Source organism: Odocoileus virginianus, chromosome 16 (assembly GCF_023699985.2).
Source record: "Odocoileus virginianus isolate 20LAN1187 ecotype Illinois chromosome 16, Ovbor_1.2, whole genome shotgun sequence".
NCBI classification, from domain to species: Eukaryota; Metazoa; Chordata; class Mammalia; order Artiodactyla; family Cervidae; genus Odocoileus; species Odocoileus virginianus.
The window spans coordinates 32,826,571-32,843,116 of record NC_069689.1 but is presented as its reverse complement, the minus strand read 5'-3'; the positions used below and the strand labels follow the sequence as shown (position 1 = coordinate 32,843,116).

The following is a 16,546-nucleotide window of genomic DNA, read 5'->3' as shown; positions in this document are numbered from 1 at the left end:
CACTTAATGATTTGAGAATACAGTGATGAACATTGCCCAGGTAGAGAGTCTGGCTGGCTGGCTGTCGGTTTGTTTTTAACCTTTGGCTCGTGAGCTAATAAAGGATGTCAACCTAAGGCTCTTGGTACCCCAAGGAAGAAACAGAGAAAAAGACCAGGATGAGAAATGAGGGAAGAGTAGCATTGTCTTTTGAGTCTCTGGATCATTCAGTCCTCTCCATAGTTTGGTTACATGAGCTAATAAATTGCCTTTGCTTCTTAAGCTAGATTGCAGCCCTGTTTCTGTCTCCTCGCTACTAAGAGGCTCTTCTGAAGCCCTTCCGTGGGTTTGTAGGCCCCACTTCCCTCACACAGTCTTCTATCTTTTAGCTACAGTTTCTTGTCACCCACTCTCATTACTATTTGCATCCAGGATGCTTCTTTTCTAGATATTTTCTGAATGTTGTTTTCTGTCAGGTTATACATTTATTAAAGGCCTCATCCAGGAGAACAATTGTTAGAGGCATTCAGTTAACAGATTTCCTTCCTCTCTTCTGTCCTTTCTATTACACAGTTGTCTCCACCCTCCCACCCCCCCTCAAACTCTTGTGTTCCCCTAGTCTTTTCCACGTGTATCTTTTTTTTCCTCATCCTGTCCCTCCTCCATCTACGTGGAATACCTCACTAACTGAGCATGCTTACCCAGTTCACCTTATGCCTTTGTAATCACCCTCATGTTTTCATGCTACACATGTGCAACATTGAAACAAACACTATTAGCTTCTGCCAAACTAAAATATATATTAAGGTCTCATGATTAGATTTTGACTAAAACAATTCTTGCTCTTATCACCAGTTAAATATGTGTCTCTAATCACTTTCTTTGGCCGGCAGAGGGAGGGGAAGGGGGAGGGGGATAGCATTCTTTAACACATCTTTTGGAAGTTACATAGGAAACTTTTGAAGTAGCTTGCTTTTTAATTAGATAATCTTTTGTATCTTGGCACCCACTCCAGTATTCTTGCCTGGGAAATCTCATGGACAGAGGAGCATAGCGGGCTACAGTTCATGGGTTCACAAGAGTTGGATACAACTAAGCAACTAAACAACAAGCATGAGCAGAAGGGAGTTTCAATGGGCATTTTTAGCAAATTGACTTTAGGAAAGATCGATTTAGAGGTTTTTTTCTCAGCTTATTGACAAGAAAAAAAAGTTTTTATTTTTATATTCTGGAACATTAGACTGTGTTACCAATAGATGCTGTCATAATTCTAACTATCTACATTATGGATGGAATAATACAGTCATCTGTGTTTCTTTTGTGATATGTAAAACTGGTGCATCTTACAATCAGTGGCATTATAGATCCAAAGAGATGAAAAATCGTATTTTCAGAGAAGGAACCTAAGTGTGAGTTAAGTGTTTAATGATTTCCATGGGCAGTCCTGGCAGTGGTCTTGCCTATCTTCTGAGACCAAATTCATTTCTTTTTCCACTGGACGGCTTGTAGTATTACTAGGTCATACTCGCCTGCAATGCAGGAGACCAGGTTTGTTCCCTGGGTGGGGAAGATCCCTGGAGAAGGGAATGCCTACCCACTCCAGTGTTCTTCCCTGGAGAATCCCATGGACAGAGGAGCCTCGAGGGCTACATTCCATGGGGTTGCAAAGAGTCGGACGTGACTGAGTGACCAACACTTTCACTTCACTTTACTCTTTGCAATAACTTAGAAAAGAATAAAGACTTCAAGACTTATTTTACAGCCATATTTCTGAGTTTTTCTCATCTTACTGTAACAACTGGATAACACACACTGATACGTGGAAAATCTACCTTTTTCTTTTTACTCGTAGAAAGAGAATATTCAGTGATATGACACAATTGAAATGGACAAAACCTGCTAATCATTTCCTCTTTAGGAATTTTGCTCTAATGAAAAAGGAGCAGCTCAACTAAAATCCTCACATCCTCTTGAGCAGGGAATAAATGAATCACAACCTCAGTATCAGTGACCAGCTTTTTTACCTGGTGTGAAATTGGTGAACTTCAGCTAAGGAACAGAGATTATAAACCTGGGCTGCAGTTTGTAGTCATCATGGGAGCTTTAAAAAATATCAGTGCCAGAGCCCTCCCCTGAAGGTTCTAATTTAATTGTTCTCCATTTCTCTGTTTCTCTCTACAAAGAATCTCATTGGAGTTCTCCTCCACCCCCCTTCCTTTGCTATTCTCTCTCTTTTATGGCTATTCCCCCTTCCCTCAAGTACCCATAGACTCCTCAGAACACCTCCTAAATGCCCCACCTAAAAGATGTCCAAGGATCTTTCAAAATTCAACAGGACTGGGTTTTATTTCTTCAGGGCTCTTCTGGCTAACCCCGTAGACGAAAATGTGGTAGAGCAGTGTTTCCCAAATTTGCCTAGTGATAGATTTCCAGAGAATTGGGCTGTGAGGATTTGACTGTTCTAGTCAAAGAATGATGATATTGTTCAGTTACTAAGTTGTGTCTTTTTGTGACCCCATGGACTGCAATATACCATGGTTCCCTGCTCTTCACTGTCTCCCAGAGTTTACTGAAACTCCTCTCCATTGAGTCGGTAATGCAATCCAACCATCTCATCCTCTGCCACCCTCTTCTGCTCCTGCCTTCAGTCTTTCCCATCAGGGTCTTTTCCAATGAATCGGCTGTTCAAATCAGGTGGCGAAAGTATTGAAGCTTCAGCTTCAGCAGCAATCCTTCCAGTGAATATTCAGGATTGATTTCCTTTAGCATTTACTGGTTTGATCTTGCTGTTCAAGGAACTCTTGAGAGTGTTTTCTAGCACCGCAGTTCGAAAGCATCAATTCTTCAGCCCTCGGCCTTCTTTATGGTCCAACTTTCACATCCATACATGACCACTGGAAAAACCACAGCTTTGACTATATGCCGACATTTGTTGGCCAAGTAATGTCTGCTTTTTAGTATACAATCTAGGTATGTCATAGCTTTCCTTCCAAGGATCAAGTATCTTTCATTTCCATGGCTGCAGTCACTGTCCACAGTGCTTTAGGAGCCCAAGAAAATAAAATCTGTTACTGTTTCCAATTTCTCCCCTTCTATTTGCTGTGAAGTGATGGGACCAGATGCCATGATCTTAGTTTTTTTAATGTTGAATTTTAAGCCTGCTTTTTTCACTCTCCTCTTTTACCCTCCTCAAGAGGCTCTTTAGTTCCTCTTCACGTTCTGCCATTAGAGTGTTATCATCTGCATATCTGAGGTTGTTGATATTTCTCCTGGCAGTCTTGATTCCAACTTGTGATTCATCCAGCCTGGCCTTTTGTGTGATGTACTCTGTATACAAGGTATGCAAAAGATGATACCCAGATGATTTATATGTGTGTTTTTTGGGGAGAGCTGTGCTGGATCTTTGTTGCTGTGTGGGCTTTTCTCTGCTTTTGGTGAGCGGGGGTACTCTCTAGTTGCGGTACTTGGGCTTCTCATTGCTATGGCTTCTGTTGTTGTGGGGCATGGGCTCTCAGGTGTGCGGGCTTCAGTAGTCGTCGCGCGTTGCCTCTAGAGCACAGGCTCAGTTGTTGTCGCGCCCTGGCTTCACTGCTGTGCAGGCATATGGGAACATCCCAGACCAGGGATGGAGCCCTGAGTCTCCTGCATTGGCAAGTGGATTCTTTACCACGGATCCACCAGGGAAGCCCTGTGTTTAAAGGCTACTTTTAGTGAAATGAGAAAGTCTCTGTGGTAAGGCTGGTGTGAGATATTTTTATGCACGGAGCCTTTTCACAGCAACTAGTTGCTTTACTTTGTAGTAGCAGATAACCTCATATTCTCCCCCTCATGTTACTGGGGAGAGGGGAGGAGGGGAGGGGGGGAAAGGTGAAAGCCTGCACAAGAGACTTATCAGTGATGAGCTTCCTTAATTTCCAAAAAACTGGCTCAAAACTCACCATTCAAAAAACTAGGATCATGGCATCTGGTCCTATCACTTCATGGCAAATAGATGGGGAAAAAGTGGAAACCGTGACACATTTTATTTTCTTGGGTTCCAAAATCACTGAGGATGGTGACTGCAGCACTGACATTTTTAATGATTAGTCACCGAATGGCAACTACAAATTTACTTATATTCACACACATCCCTGTTTCTTCTGTTTTCATGGGAGAAGTGTCTCTTGTGTGGGAAAAATTTGTGCCCAGGTGGATAACTGCATCATCTAGAATCTAGACAGTCCCTCAGGCTTATATGATTAGAGTTATATGATTCCAAATCTATGGAAACTGTCTTAAAACTGTAAATTGTAGAAAACTGATTGTTGTTGTTTAGTCCTTAAGTCATGTCTGACTCTTTGCAACCTCGTGGACTGTAGCCTGTGAGGCTTCTCTGTCCATGGGATTTCCCAGGCAAGACTACAGGAGTGGGTTGCCATTTCCTTCTCTAAGATAGCTGACAGCAAAACAAAATAATTCTTGTTTATAGACATGCAAAATCTGTCCTGACTAGTAGAGATTCAGTTGACTTCTGTCTGCCACCGTGGAAGAAGCTTGTTTTGCTTCCATTTGCAGATTCATTTCAGCATTCCTTTACTCCATATAAATTTGTGATTTTTGATTCCTTGTTTGAGCTGTTGCAATATCTACCTTGTTTCTTCGTTGATTAATACATTCAATAAAATCTTTAACACATGTTCATTTTATATCTGTATGAGAGGCATGATTTTTACTTTTTTTTTTCAAATATACTTTAACATCTTGGAGATCTTCTACTGAGCTGCTAAATGGATTCACCTAACAAAACTAGGTGTAGTTTTCCCCAGAGAAATGCAACTCACGGGTTGCTTAAAGCTTAGACACATCTTTTGTTTTTTGGCACTCAAAATGAGAGAGGGAAATCCCGTGGACAGAGAAGCCTGACAGGCTACAGTTCATGAGGTTGCAGAGTCAGACATAACTTAGGGACTAAACAACAACAATCAGTTTTCTACAATTTATAGTAACTTCGCTTTGCTCTCTGTTACTGTAATTTTAGTATTGTTCTCTATTTGTGGTTTGTATTTGTTCTGCTTGCAGCAGTATCATTGCCCTCTCTTGGTAACAATGATTGGGAATTTGGTGTTATGTCTAACTATAACATGTGAACGAATCGATGATTTGTAGAGATCGGGTCTCTGTTGGATGAGAGACAACAAAGAAACTAGTTTGTTACTCTTATTTGTTTGGTTATTCATTTATTTGGGCTCAAAACAATTAAGAATATTGTGTTTCACCAAGGAGAAAAGCTCTTTGCTATCTGAGCCAGTAAATTTTTTGTACTTCTGTGTTTACTCTTGACTCATGACTGGAATTAAGCTCTGTGTTTGTATGTCTTTAATTCAAAAAAGTCTTTACATCTCATTTTTTGGATGTATAACTTTTTCCCAAATCCAGATGGTGTTATAAGTTGATAAAAATTTCCTAAGTTAAAGGAGTCCCATTCTGATTGGCTTTTGAGATAAATTGGTGCCTATTTAAATATAATATTCCTATAATTCTCAGAAAGTAAGGAATGGGATTTCTGGGATTTAAAATGTAATGTGCTAGATTTTAAAAAGTAAAGGAATCAGCTCATTTTAAGAATTTAAGTTTGTATAATTTAGGTAGATCCTTGAAAACTATTTTAATGGTAAGATCCTTTAGGCAGTGTATTAGAGTGGGCTTCAGAACATTCGTGAACACACATTTCTTTAGTGGAAAGAAGGTCAGGCTCCTCTTCTGAGAGCAAAGGCAGAGGGAGCAAGGATGAGAGCAGATGCGGGTGAGCTTTCAGGGGTGTATATGGAATGGGAAGATACAGGGAGATTGCTTGATGGAATTCAAGTCTGAAGGACTCTTTATTTAAGTATGTAGGAGGCGAGGGAGCCTGCTGAGAATGAAGGGGTAGCTGTGGGCAGAAGGCCTGGGGAGGGTAGCAAAAACTTGGGAAGTATTTCACAAAGTGGAGGAGTTATGCTACTGATGTACATGAAAAGATTTTCCTGGGTACCTAGGCAGAGTTGTTTTTAAAATTTTAGTAGTTACAAGTTTATTTTAATGCAAAGGTTTTTAAAAATTTTAATAGTTTTGTTTTTAAATGTGTATTTGGAGAAAACAATAAGCACATCAAACCTAATATTTTATGGATATTACCTATAAAGCAAAAGTACTGTTTAAAAATTAAGTTGTTTTGAAGAAAGGGATTAAGTTACTATTAGCTCTGGTGCTACCTGGGTACAGCAGAAATCCCAAAGGTGATGCTCAAAAAATTTGGGAAACAATTTGGCTTAAATAAGGTATCCAATAGGGCATTTGAGAAAAGAGGAGCACTGTGAGTGAAAAGATTGGTGAGTGATGGTGAGACCCAACCACCTGAAATCAGAGCTTTTAGCAGTGGCTCAGACCATAATTCTTCACTGAGAAGCCCTCATGCTTTCATGGGGCTGTTGCCAGTAACTGCTGAAAACTAGAATTTGCCAGAATCAAGATAAGCAACATAAACTGGCAAGTAAAACAGTCTTTTCTTTTTTTAAAAGAAACCAAATAACTATCCATCACCTTTAATAAGAAGACTTCCAATACCAAAGATAGGTAAAATCAATCTTAAAATCCTTTAAATTGAATAAAATTAGCTATGTGAAAAACTTGGAAAAAAAAAAAAAAGAAACACAAATTTATTATTTTACAATTCTTTAGGTCAGAAGTCTGATATGGATCTCACTGAGCTAAAAATCTGTTGACAAGGCTGATTTCTTTTCTGGAAGTTCTAGGGAAGGATCTGTTTCTTTACCTTTTCAGCTTCTAGAGGCCACCTGCGTTTTTGACCTTTGGCCCCATCCGTCTTCAAAGCTGGCAATGCCATCTGAGTCCTTCTACTGCCGTCTCTCTTATTCTCTCCTGCTACCTTCTTCTCCCAGTCCACTTTTGAATTCAGCAACTCCTCCCCCTCTTGTTGGGCTTCATGCCTCTGGGAGAGGAGAGGACAGCATATATAATTATGATAACTCATAGCACAGTTGTAAAGGTATGAGCTCTGCTTAGGAAACAGGTGAGAGTTGCTAACCAGGAGAGCTAGAGAAGATAATTTTGAGGTGATATTTCACCAGGTGGGCAGGGTTGATGAAAAACCATAAAAGCTCAGAGGTGTGGAAGGGCATGATGAGTAGGGGTGTATGAGATGATCCAAAAGACCTAACTCAGATGAACTCTTCTTAGTCTTGATGGCTGAATGTTCTTCTAGTCACTAGAGCAATGCATTTTTGCTCAAATTCTAAAACATCCCCTTTAAACAGTGATACCCTTTCTAGAAGGGCTAAGGCAAGAAGCTGTTATTGTTTCTTGGGTTTATTTTGAACTCAGTCTTGATGATGGATGTGGGTCCTGGGATAGAGAACAGAACTTCCCATAAGAGCAGCCAAGTACCTGAAATCTGTGATTGTCTGTGTGGAGTATTCAAGGGAATGTCCCAGAAAATCGGAGGCCACTGATGGATTAGGGAGGGAAAAGATCAGTTCCCCAAAGGGGCTGACTCAGTGAGGACCATTCACATATTCATTCATTAAAATCTAATGAACGATGTGTCTCACTAATGTAGGAAATTCATTAATTGGTCCACCTAATCCTTTAGTTTCTAGGTCTAATAAATTTCAAGACTCATCAGTAGAAGATAATGATGGTGATGTTTTTATTGAACCTGTATGGCTTCCCTAGCCTTCGGCAATAGTGGTAACTGGTCATCAAAAAATTAACAGCTACAATGAAATGATTCCAAAATTTTCCCATCCTCAGAAGCATTGGCTTCTCAGAAGGAAAGTGTGAGACAATTGTCATTGGTCATGAAGAATACATGGAAACAAATCAAGGGCAAGAGAAAAATTCCTCCAGTTTTATTGAATGGAGACCCCCTGAGACTACAACTGGAGCCCATGCTGTGGATTTCTCCACTTGCAGTTTTTCAGGAAATAAGACCAAGACTGCAGTGTGTGTGTGCACGCTAAGTTGTTTCATTTGTGTCCAACTCTTTGACCCTGTGGACTGTAGTCTGACAGGCTTCTATGTCCATGGGATTCTGCAGGCAAGAATACTGGAGTGGGTTGCCATGCCCTCTTCCAGAGGATCTTCCGGACCCAAGGATCAAACCCAAGTCTCTTACATCTCCTGCATTGGCAGGTGGGCTTTTTACCACTCACTCCACCTAGAAGCCCAAAGGACTGGAGAGTGCCCACAGGTCTCAAACCACCCTTGAAAGGGTAATTGAATCATGATGCAGTTGAAGGAACTGCTGAGCTATGAAGACCTTTTAATCCTGGTAGAATGAATATGACAGGAGACTATTTAAGAATGAAGAGTCTGCAACTCATCATAATACTGATTTGGGGATCTCCCAGTCTGCATCACTTCCCTGTAATTGGAAACAGCCAGGGGTGGATTCTTTATCACCAGTGGTCTTGCTTACTTAACAGATTCTCCAGCCTTCTTCCAAATAGCAACCCACTAAACCAGTTAAAGGCTCTTATGCAAGCTGCAAAAAACCTTTTCAGAAGGGATAGATTATTTTAATAATTTGGTTTAATAAAACCAGCTATATCTTCTCTGATTTATCAGCCTCATATATAATGCAAGTATACATTTATATTATATTTGGGTATGTTTTTTCTAAACTTATGCAGGTTTACTGATCAAGTAAGCTAGCATTACTTCCATTTAATGCTTGCTTATGATAAATATAAATTTGTATTTGACCAAATTAACCCTTATTCTGGTGTACTTTATTTAATTAGTATAATAATTATGTTCTGTGCTATGTCAGCTTGGAGATAAATTTCCAAGATCTTGGTAAGTTAAATCTTAGATTGACATTAGATCAGGTTAATTAATGGAAAGTCATTAAATACCTAGATCATTTGTAAGTATGATGAAAAAACAAAGTATTAATTATTAAGCATATTTAAATTTTTTATACTTTAGGTTATTTTTATATACTACAGAAAACCTATGTCTTTGGTCTGTGTTAGTGAATATCTTCATTTTTACTGTTTTGAGAAGTGGTATATGGAATATTAGTGACTGTAGAAAGTTATGTTATGTGAATTCATGTACTCTGCTAGTCTGATTAAATGCTGGGGTGTGACAAATCACATTTTCCATGTGAAATGTTTTCTATGCAAGATAAAAGTTATTTTGGTTAAAAGTTAAAATTATTATAAATGGTTGAGACTACTCTGAGAAGCAGTAGTTTCAGAGAACTGTAACCATGTATGTGCTCCTGTTTCCAGGAAAAGATGAATTTTGTCCTAAATCAGCAGCATGAAGTTTTTCATAATATTATGCTCTATTTCTTTTAATCTCTCTAGTGTCTGTAATGAGGTCTCCTCTTTTGTTCCTGATGTCGTTAATTTGTGTTTTCTCTCTTATTTTCTTGATTTGTCTGGCTAGACATTTATTAATTTTATTGTATTTTGCCAAAAACTCCCACCAGTTTTGGTTTACTATATTTTTCTATTTCTTGTTCACTTCTATGTTGTTAATTTCTACTCTTTATTTCCTTCTTTCTATTTACTTAGCTTTAATTTATTCCTCTTTCTCTTGTTTCTTATAGAGGAAATTTAGATTATTAGTTTTAGACCTTTCTTCTTTTCTAATAGAAGCATTTAAACTTGCCTCTAGACAATTTTACCTGCTGTAGCTGTACCCTACACATTTTTTAAATTAAAAAATATTTAAGTATAAAAAATATTTAAGTATAGTTGATTTACAATGTGTTAATTTCTGCTGTACAGCCAAATGACTTTATACACATATATATTCTTTTTCATATTCTTTTCCATTATGGTTTATCACAGGATACTGAGTATAGTTGCTTGTGCTATACAGTAGAGTCTTGTTGTTTATCTATCCTATATATACTAGTTTGCATCTGCTAATCCCAAACTCCCAATCCTTCCCTCCCCACCCAGCTGCCTTTTGGCAACCATAAGCCTGTTCTCTATGTCTGTGAGTCTCTTTCTGTTTCATTGTTGTTGTTCAGTTGCCAAGTCATGTCCAACTCTGAGATCCCATGGGCTACAACATACTAGGCCTCCCCACCCCTCACCATCTCCTGGAGTTTGCCCAAGTTCATGTCCATTGAATTGGTGAAGCCATCCAACTATCTCATCCTTTGTTGCCTCCTTCTCCTCCTGCCCTCCCTCTTTCCCAGCATCAGGGCCTTTTCTAGTGAGTCAGCTGTTCGAATCAGGTGGCCAAAGTATTGGACCTTCAGCTTTGGCATCAGTCCTTCCAATGAGTATTCAGGGTTGATATCCTTTAGGATTAACTGGTTTGATCTCCTTGTTGTCCAAGGGACTCTCAAGAGTCTTCTCCAGTACCACAGTTTGAAAGCATCAATTCTGCCCTCTGCCTTCTTTGTGGTCCAACTCTCACATCCATACATGACAAATGGAAAGACCATAGCCTTGGCTACATGGACCTTTGTTTGCAAAGTGATATCTTTGCTTTTTAATATACTGTCTAAGTTTGTCATAACTTTCCACCAAAAAGCAATCATCTTCTGATTTCATGACTGCAGTCACCATCTGCAGTGATGTTAGAGCCCGAGAAGAGGAAGTCTGTTACTGCTTCCACCTTTTCCCCTTCTATTTGCCTTGAAGTCATGGGACTGGATGCCATGATCTTAGATTTTTTGATATTGAGTTTTAAGTCAGCTTTTTCACTCTCCTCTTTCACCCTCATCAAGAGGCTTTTTAGTTCCTCTTTGCTTTCTGCCATTAGAGTGCTATCATCTGCATATCTGAGGTTGTTGATATTTTTCCTAGCAATCTTGATGCCAGCCTAAAACTTATCCAGCCGGGCATTTCACATTTTCACATGATGTACTCTGCATATAACTTAAATATACAAGTCTAATAGGTATGTTCATTTGTGTTGTATTTCAGATTCCAAATGTAAGTGATATCACATGGTATTTGTCTTTCTCTTTCTGACTTGCTTCACTTAGTCTGAAAATCTCTAGGTCCATCCATGTTGCTGCAAATGGCATTGCTTCATCCCTTTTCATGGCTGAGTAATATTCCAATGCATATATACACTAGCTGTTCTGTATCCATTCATCCATCAGTATAAATTTAGGTTGTTTCCACGTCTTGGCTATAGTAAATACTTTTGCTGTGAACATAGGGATGTATTTATCTTTTCACATTATAGTTTTTCTGGGTAAATTCCCAGGAGTGGAATTTTTAAAAAACTATTTATTTACTTGGCTCTGCTGGGTATTAGTTGTGGCATGGGGGATCTTCGATGTGCATTGCAGCAGGTAGGATCTTTTAGTTGTGGCATGCGAACTCTTTAGTTACAGCACGTGGGATCTAGTTCCCTGACCAGGGATTGAACCCAGGCCCTCTGCATTGGGAGTGCCAAGTCTTTGCCACTGAAAGTCCCCCAGGAGTGGCTTTGTTAGATCAGGGACTTCCCTGGTGGCTCAAATGGTAAAAACTCTGCATGCAATGTTGGAGACCTGGGTTTGATTCCTGAGTCAGGAAGATCCCCTGGAGAAGGGGTTGGCTACCCACTCCAGTATTTTTGCCTGGAGAATTCCATGGAAAGAGGAACCTGGTGGGCTGCAGTCCATAGACTGTAGCACAAAAAGTTGAGACACAACTGACTAACTAACACCTTTTTTTCTTTTTTCATGGCAACTCTATTTTTAGTTTTTTGAGGAACCTCCATACTGTTTTCTGTAATAGATGCACCAATTTGCATTCCCACCAACAATGTAAAAGGATTCTCTTTTCTCCACACTCCCTCCACAATTTATTTTTAGTAGACTTTTTAATGATTACCATTCTGATTGGTATGAGGTGATACTTCATTGTAGTTTTGATTTGCATTTTTCTAATAATTAGCGATAATGAGCATCTTTTCATGTGCCTCTTAACCATCTGTATGTCTTCTTTGGAGAAGTATCTATTTAGGTCTTCTGCCCATTTTTCGATTGAGTTGTTTTTTGTTGTTGTTGCTATTGAGTTGTATGAGCTGCTGTATATTTTTGAAATTAAGCCCCATCAGTTGCATCATTTGTAAATATTTTCTTCCATTCTGTAGGTTGTCTTTTCATTTTGTTTATGATTTCCTTTGATGTGCAAAAGTGTTTAAGTTTGATTAGGTCCTATTTGTTTGTTTTTGCTTTTTAATAATTTTATTTTTTATAACACCAATAACATTTTGTATTGGGGTATAGTCAGTTAACAATGGTGTGATAGTTTCAGGTGAACAGTGAAGGGACTCATCCATGCATATACATGTATCCATTTTCCACCAGACCCCACTCCCATCCAGGCTGGCACATAACATTGAGCAGAGTTCTATGTGCTATATGATAGGTTTCTGTTGGTTATCCATTTTAAATACAGAGTGTGTACTTGACCTTCCCAAAGTCCTTAACTGTCTGTTTCCCCTGGCAACCTTGAGTTCATTTTTCTAAGTCTGTGAGTCTCTTTCTGTTTTGTAAGTAAGTTTATTTGTATCATTTCTTTTTAGATTCCACATATAGGGGATGTCATATATTTCTCCTTCTCTGTCCAACTTCCTTCACTCAGTATGACACTCTCTAGGTCCATCCATGTTTCTGCACTTGGCCTTATTTCATTCTTTTATGGGCTTCCCTGGTGGCTCAGATGGTAAAGAATCTGTCTACAATGTGGGAGACCTGGGTTCAATCCCTGGGTTAGGAAGATCCTCTGGAGAAAGGAATGGCTCCAGTAGAGTTGCCTGGAGAATTCCATAGACATAGGTGCCTGGCAGGCTACAGTCCTTTTACCATATCTTTATCTATTCCTCTGTTGATATACATTTAGGTGGCTTCCATGTCTTGGCTATTGTAAACAGTGCTGCAGTGAACACTGGGGTGCATGCATCTTTTCTGGCCATGTTTTTTGCTGGATATATGGCCAGGAATGGGATTGCAGAGTCATATGGTAGCTCTATTTTTAGCTTTTTAAGGAACCTCCATACTGTTCTCCATAGTGGTGTACCAACTTACATTCCCACCAACAGTGCAGGAGGGTTCTCTTCTCTCCACACTCTCTTCAGCATTTGTTGTTTGTGGATTTTTGGATGATAACCGTTCTGACTGGTGTGAGGTAATATCTCATTGTAGTTTTGATTTGCATTTATCTAATTACTAATGATTTTGAACATATTTTCCTGTGCCTGTTGACCATCTTATGTTCTTTAGAAGAATGCCTATTCAGGTCTTCTGCACATTTTTTGAGTGGGTTGTTTTATTTTTGCTTTTATTTCTTATGCTTTGTGAGACCTGAGAAAATATTGCTATGACTTACATCAGAGAATATTTTGCTTATATTTTTTTCTGGGAGCTTGATGGTATCATGTATTATATATAAGTCGTTAAGTCATTTTCAGTTCTTTTTTTGTATGATCTGAAAGAATGATCTAAAAATTTCAGAGTCAGACACGACTGAGCAACTGGACTGGACTGGACTGAACTGAGAGAATGATCTAACTTTATTGATTAGCATGTGACTGTCCAGCTTTTCCAACATCACTGGCTGAAGAGACTGCCTTTTCCCCCTTGTATATTCTTGCCTGTTTTGCTGTAGGTTAATTGTCCATAGACGTGTGGGTTTATTTCTGGGTTCTCTATTGTGTTCCATTGATCTATATGTCAGTTTGTGTCAGTTCCATGCTGTTTTGATTATTGTAGCTTTTTAGTACTCTCTTAAGTCTGAGAGGTTATGCCTCCTGTTTTGTTCTTTTCCCTTAGGATTGCTTTAGCAATTCTGGGCCTTTTATGGTTCCAAGTAAATTTTAGGATTATTTGTTCTAGTTCTGTGAAAAATACCATGTGTAATTTGATAGGAATTACATTAAATGTGTAGATTGCTTTGAGTAGTATCGTCATTTTAACAATATTAATTCTTCCAATCTAAGACCATGCTTACCACATGTATTTTAATGTACTGTGTTTATATTTTCATTTAATTCAAAATGTTTACTGTTTACCTTTTTTTCTTTGCTACATTAATCATTTAAATGTTTACTTTTACTAAACATGTGATTTAGTAATCATGTGATTTCAATATTTATTTCAAAATTTATTTCAAAGTTTATTGAGACTTGTTCTACAGTCCAGGATTTGATATGCCTCATGAATGTTCCTTGTGGCCAGAAAAAGACTGTGCAGTTGTTGCCTGGAATGTTCTATAAGTGTTAATAGGTCAAGTTAGTTGGTAATGTTGCTCATATCATGTATATTCATACTGATTTTTTGTACTTTCTCCATCAATTATTGAGTGATGGCTAGTGAAATCTCTAGCTATTGAGTTTTCTATTTGGTCTTTCAGTTTCAACATTTTCTGCTTCATATTTTTTGAAGCAAATATTGTGTAGCTATATATGCATTTAGGATTGCCATGTCTTGAGGAATTGATTCTGTTATCATTATACAATATTCCTGAACTATCACAGCTACTAAAATTAATCTTATGGATTTTTGATGGTTTATAAAAACATTTAAAATGGAAACATAACTTGTGTTTTGTGAAAGCCACATCCCCATTATCCTGCTTCAGTTTTTTTCCATGGCAACTGTTGTGCATCACACAGTTTATTTGTTTTCTCTCTTCTTCTGCTAGAACAAAACTTACAAAGAGTAGGACTTCATTTGTTTTGTACACTGCTGTATCTCAACTACCTGTCACAAAGTCTGACCTCAGTGAATAACTTTCTGAATGAATTAGTGATAAAAACGCTGTAGGAGCTGTAAGAAGATAATATTTCCATGACTCTGTCCCATTTACTCCATGGTGAGGTGGCCTCTGCTCACACAGGGGCTATTTCAGAAACGATTTCTATGCTTGTGTGCTGAGGCTGCCCCTCAGCACAGTTAGGGCCACAGAGCTGTGTTGCTTTGGGTCCTCAGGGTCTCAGGGAGATGTTAGTGAGAGAGTTCTTTCTTTTAGTTTGTTCTTTGTAGCTCAGCTGCCTCTACTGTAGTTAAGATTTAGTCCTTAATCATTCCAGAATGTTGAGAATCCCTGGATTGTAGGGTGAGGAGGAGTTTGATTGTTATACCAAGACCCCAGCTGTATAAAGCATTTACATTTCATGTCTCCTTAGTCACACTGTGGTTTTACTTCCCCCACTAACTCTATTCTTTCTTGCAGGTGAAAGGTTTTGTTTTCCCAGGAAATTTAGGCTTCAAGTTCAGCAGGAAAACTGAGCCTGGCCTCATTGAAATACTTGATGACGTAAACTGCAGAAAAAACATTTACCAATCAGCTGTTCCTTTCAGATTTACTTTTTTTTTTAACATTAATTACCTAATTTTTAAATTATAATATTTATTTATTTGGCTGCATCAAGTCTTAGTTGCAGCATGTTGATCTTTAGCTGCGGCATGTGAACTCTTAGTTGCAGCATGTGGGATCTAGTTCCCCCACCAGGGATGGAACCTAGGCGCCCTGCATTGGGAGCACGGAGTCTTAGCCACTGGACCACCAGAGAAGTCCCTTAGATTTACTTCTGAAAAGAAAAGAAACCCTTTTAAATTAATAATGTGTTTCATGTATCATGAAAAGATTTCTGAACCTAATGGTCAGAGTTCAAATCCCAGCTGCATTCCTAAGACGTAACCCTTCCTGTGAAAGGGGAAAATAATAATATCTGCTCTGCTTGCCTGTGAGGAAGACTCTTTGAGAAATGCGTGGGAAAGTGCCTTGTGTGTTGCAAAGCTTTGCAGGTGTGTAAATTGCTGTTGTTACCCTGAGAAGCTTTTTCAGCTTTAAGGTTTGCAGTGATTGAATATTTTTGCTCATTAATTCCAGAAGAGCACTTGGGTATTTGGATCCAAGGCTTTCACTACATCCTGAACAGCACCTGCCTGCAACTCTTAAATGGAGAGGAATATGACCTAGTATCCTGTGGCTGTTACCTTGGAAACTAGGACCATTTAAAAAACCCTGGAAAGGAAATAATATAACTGGGAGAAATAGTACACTTGGGGCGAATCACCATTTTTCTTCCAGAGCTTAAAATATTAGACACCTGTTTAAACATTTCATAATTGTTTGTTTGTTTTTAAACCCATAAGTTATTGTTACATACTTGATGAAAATGAAAGACATTAAGATCTTTTCTTATTTTGAACAAGTTAATACTTAAAAACTCTGCTACTTGATCTAGTTTGTACCTAATATTAGCCTGTTGGTTTTTCTTACTGTCCAGGATGCTATCAGCAGGCTCAAGCTATATTCTTTGTCAGTCACAGGAGTCCCATTTTCTAGGACCTCAGAGGAAAAAATACATCCAAATACCCAGTAGAACTTTGTCCACATACTCCCTCATCCTAGTGATAATGTATAATTCTGGTTCCTGCTAAGCTCATATACTCCTTTCTTTGTGTATCCTTCACTGGCTACTCTTTGTGACACATAACTGTTGAGACCCCACCTCTCCACTCTTAGTGTTAGTGCTTGGATCTCACTCTCCTCTTCAGTAACTTTGGGTAAGTTCAGCCAGTTCAGCCAGTACAGACTGCACACATCCATCT

The 16,546-nt window shown here is 38.7% G+C and overlaps 1 long non-coding RNA gene across 1 annotated transcript in view; it reads left to right on the top strand.

Moving 5' to 3' along the window:
* The window catches only part of LOC139038613 (uncharacterized), a 33,378-nt gene that overhangs the window by 692 nt on the left and 16,140 nt on the right, over positions 1-16,546 (top strand). The gene's annotated exons all lie outside the window — the stretch shown is intronic.